The 5,000-nt window shown below is 43.9% G+C and overlaps 1 protein-coding gene across 3 annotated transcripts in view; it reads right to left on the bottom strand.

The window, feature by feature from the left end:
• The window catches only part of sptbn4b (spectrin, beta, non-erythrocytic 4b), a 138,161-nt gene that overhangs the window by 119,326 nt on the left and 13,835 nt on the right, over positions 1-5,000 (bottom strand). The window lies entirely within an intron of this gene.

The following is a 5,000-nucleotide window of genomic DNA, read 5'->3' as shown; positions in this document are numbered from 1 at the left end:
GAAATTCAGATTCTCAGAGACATTACTACTTTTTTGAAGGATGTAAAGTGGTGAGACTCTGGGTGCTTTAGTTTATGTGCAAACGTAAGTTAAAAAAACAGTTTTAACAATTTTGCATGTTATCGTTACGGACTTGTAAACTCTTACTCCACATTTAGTATTCAACTGATGCTTCAACAATGACACATGCTCTAGTCTTGATTTATACTACACTATAAAAACATAATCTAAAAGTAGTATTTTAACCCTTTCAACACCAGTTGCCCATTTGAAGAAAGAAAACATAGGCTATTGGTAAAGGTTTTATTCTATAGAACGGATATCATTTTATGTAATGTATTTACAATATGAACAATATGAATAATTACAATCATAAAAGCAGTATTTACATCGTGATAAACAGGTTAATTAACATGTGTATCTTTCGATCTAGTATAAGGCAAACTTTCTGCAGAATAGGATATACATACAAACAGAGGAATGATATAAGTATGATTGATGTCAAAATGTGTAAGTACAACACTGGTTTGATTTTTACCTTTTGAGGACAAATATATATCTTGGCAAATTGACAGTAAACAAAGATCAACCTCCTCGGATACATTTACCATGTTAGACAATGTCAATTTATCACTAGCACCTACACACCAAGCTAGTAAGTTATAAAGTTCAATTGGCACAATCTTTCTGGCAGAGGAAACATTTAGATCCTCTGATGTAGGAGGCCAATTTACATCCATCCTAGGGGCACTTTTGACCGCTTGTTTCATCCATCCTAGGGGCACTCTTGACCGCTTGTTTCAGTGATACTAGGGGCACTTTTGACCGCTTGTTTCATCCATACTAGGGGCACTTTTGACCGCTTGTTTCAGTGATACTAGGGGCACTCTTGACCGCTTGTTTCAGTGATACTAGGGGCACTCTTGACCGCTTGTTTCATCCATACTAGGGGCACTCTTGACCGCTTGTTTCATCCATACTAGGGGCACTCTTGACCGCTTGTTTCATCCATACTAGGGGCACTCTTGACCGCTTGTTTCAGTGATACTAGGGGCACTCTTGACCGCTTGTTTCATCCATACTAGGGGCACTCTTGACCGCTTGTTTCATCCATACTAGGGACACTTTTGACCGCTTGTTTCAGTGATACTAGGGGCACTCTTGACCGCTTGTTTCATCCATACTAGGGGCACTTTTGACCGCTTGTTTCAGTGATACTAGGGGCACTCTTGACCGCTTGTTTCATCCATACTAGGGGCACTCTTGACCGCTTGTTTCATCCATACTAGGGGCACTTTTGACCGCTTGTTTCATCCATACTAGGGGCACTCTTGACCGCTTGTTTCATCCATACTAGGGGCACTCTTGACCGCTTGTTTCAGTGATACTAGGGGCACTCTTGACCGCTTGTTTCATCCATACTAGGGGCACTTTTGACCGCTTGTTTCATCCATACTAGGGGCACTCTTGACCGCTTGTTTCAGTGATACTAGGGGCACTTTTGACCGCTTGTTTCAGTGATACTAGGGGCACTCTTGACCGCTTGTTTCATCCATACTAGGGGCACTCTTGACCGCTTGTTTCATCCATACTAGGGGCACTCTTGACCGCTTGTTTCAGTGATACTAGGGGCACTCTTGACCGCTTGTTTCATCCATACTAGGGGCACTCTTGACCGCTTGTTTCATCCATACTAGGGGCACTCTTGACCGCTTGTTTCAGTGATACTAGGGGCACTCTTGACCGCTTGTTTCATCCATACTAGGGGCACTCTTGACCGCTTGTTTCATCCATACTAGGGGCACTCTTGACCGCTTGTTTCATCCATACTAGGGGCACTCTTGACCGCTTGTTTCAGTGATACTAGGGGCACTCTTGACCGCTTGTTTCATCCATACTAGGGGCACTCTTGACCGCTTGTTTCATCCATACTAGGGGCACTCTTGACCGCTTGTTTCATCCATACTAGGGGCACTCTTGACCGCTTGTTTCATCCATACTAGGGGCACTCTTGACCGCTTGTTTCATCCATACTAGGGGCACTCTTGACCGCTTGTTTCATCCATACTAGGGGCACTCTTGACCGCTTGTTTCATCCATACTAGGGGCACTCTTGACCGCTTGTTTCATCCATACTAGGGGCACTCTTGACCGCTTGTTTCATCCATACTAGGGGCACTCTTGACCGCTTGTTTCATCCATACTAGGGGCACTCTTGACCGCTTGTTTCAGTGATACTAGGGGCACTCTTGACCGCTTGTTTCATCCATACTAGGGGCACTCTTGACCGCTTGTTTCATCCATACTAGGGGCACTCTTGACCGCTTGTTTCATCCATACTAGGGGCACTCTTGACCGCTTGTTTCATCCATACTAGGGGCACTCTTGACCGCTTGTTTCATCCATACTAGGGGCACTCTTGACCGCTTGTTTCATCCATACTAGGGGCACTCTTGACCGCTTGTTTCATCCATACTAGGGGCACTCTTGACCGCTTGTTTCATCCATACTAGGGGCACTCTTGACCGCTTGTTTCATCCATACTAGGGGCACTCTTGACCGCTTGTTTCAGTGATACTAGGGGCACTCTTGACCGCTTGTTTCATCCATACTAGGGGCACTCTTGACCGCTTGTTTCATCCATACTAGGGGCACTCTTGACCGCTTGTTTCATCCATACTAGGGGCACTCTTGACCGCTTGTTTCATCCATACTAGGGGCACTCTTGACCGCTTGTTTCATCCATACTAGGGGCACTCTTGACCGCTTGTTTCATCCATACTAGGGGCACTCTTGACCGCTTGTTTCATCCATACTAGGGGCACTCTTGACCGCTTGTTTCATCCATACTAGGGGCACTCTTGACCGCTTGTTTCATCCATACTAGGGGCACTCTTGACCGCTTGTTTCAGTGATACTAGGGGCACTCTTGACCGCTTGTTTCATCCATACTAGGGGCACTCTTGACCGCTTGTTTCATCCATACTAGGGGCACTCTTGACCGCTTGTTTCATCCATACTAGGGGCACTCTTGACCGCTTGTTTCATCCATACTAGGGGCACTCTTGACCGCTTGTTTCATCCATACTAGGGGCACTCTTGACCGCTTGTTTCATCCATACTAGGGGCACTCTTGACCGCTTGTTTCATCCATACTAGGGGCACTCTTGACCGCTTGTTTCATCCATACTAGGGGCACTCTTGACCGCTTGTTTCATCCATACTAGGGGCACTCTTGACCGCTTGTTTCAGTGATACTAGGGGCACTCTTGACCGCTTGTTTCATCCATACTAGGGGCACTCTTGACCGCTTGTTTCATCCATACTAGGGGCACTCTTGACCGCTTGTTTCATCCATACTAGGGGCACTCTTGACCGCTTGTTTCAGTGATACTAGGGGCACTCTTGACCGCTTGTTTCATCCATACTAGGGGCACTCTTGACCGCTTGTTTCATCCATACTAGGGGCACTCTTGACCGCTTGTTTCATCCATACTAGGGGCACTCTTGACCGCTTGTTTCAGTGATACTAGGGGCACTCTTGACCGCTTGTTTCATCCATACTAGGGGCACTCTTGACCGCTTGTTTCATCCATACTAGGGGCACTCTTGACCGCTTGTTTCATCCATACTAGGGGCACTCTTGACCGCTTGTTTCATCCATACTAGGGGCACTCTTGACCGCTTGTTTCATCCATACTAGGGGCACTCTTGACCGCTTGTTTCAGTGATACTAGGGGCACTCTTGACCGCTTGTTTCATCCATACTAGGGGCACTCTTGACCGCTTGTTTCATCCATACTAGGGGCACTCTTGACCGCTTGTTTCATCCATACTAGGGGCACTCTTGACCGCTTGTTTCATCCATACTAGGGGCACTCTTGACCGCTTGTTTCATCCATACTAGGGGCACTCTTGACCGCTTGTTTCAGTGATACACCTGCACTGTAAACTGTCCTTGAGAGCTCTCGCAGTGCTGCATCTTTACCACTTTCTGGCTCCATTTCTCCATCACTACATGACATCTCAGAAACTGACATATCAGTTTCAGTGGAAGAACCTGGTGGAGAAGTCCTGTCGTCTCCGTGGAAACCATTTCACTCAGGTTTCTTCTTGGTGGTTTGTGAATATTCAGCTGTGGTAAGTCTCGCTGTAATCTCTTCTTCAGAAGATCGGATCTGTAAAAATTAGACAAGGAATAGAAATTCATAAGTATTGATAGATTACTATTTTATTTGTGTTTTAGTTTTAGAATTATTATTTTATTTGTGTTTTAGTATCCTATGTTTGTTGTTTATTTTGTGTTGTGTTTTAACAGGGTAACCACTTTTCTCACTGGGTTTTCCCTGAATAAATAAACAAAATGAATGAAAATATGTAGACTCCTGTAGCTAACTGGATTAGTTTGATCTTGAATGAAATTTCATGAATAAACATAGCTGTGATGTTTATCTGATCTTCTATTGTTTTCTTTCATAAACAATAAGAATAATTTAATTACCGGTAACTTCCATGACCAGGGTGTTTTTTGATGAATTTCTGGAACAGGGACAAGAGCATCTTCTGAGGATTTCCTGATTTTCAATCAGTCGTGTCCGGATGACAGTGTCACAGAATGCTGTATGTCTGCCGTACTCCCAGACTTTAGGTCACCTGTATAAAGCAAGGAAATGCAGTGATTGGTCAGTGATTGAAATATACTAGCTCACTACAAACAGAAATTTGCTTTGATTCAAACGTCTTTAAAATTATCGTGTAGTCATTACAATAATTTTCAATTAAATTATGAATTTATCTAAATATATGGAAATATATATATTTTATTTGATTACCAAAATGTTACCTTTCATCACTTGTCTTCTTTGTCAGAAAGCTTGTGTATTCTTTGTAACACTCTTGTGATAGAGGTGCCTCTGGTACACATCAGGATGGATTCATCTGCTCTTTATTCAGCTGCTTTGTCCAAACTTCCTAGTAAAGGAGAAGTAAAAGAATTTCAA

The sequence above is a fragment of the Eucyclogobius newberryi genome, unplaced genomic scaffold, assembly GCF_026437365.1.
Source record: "Eucyclogobius newberryi isolate DKJ021-1_F unplaced genomic scaffold, fEucNew1.0.hap1 SCAF_10, whole genome shotgun sequence".
NCBI lineage: Eukaryota > Metazoa > Chordata > Actinopteri > Gobiiformes > Gobiidae > Eucyclogobius > Eucyclogobius newberryi.
The sequence above is the reverse complement of the archived record's forward strand: the minus strand, read 5'-3'. Positions and strand labels throughout refer to the sequence as shown.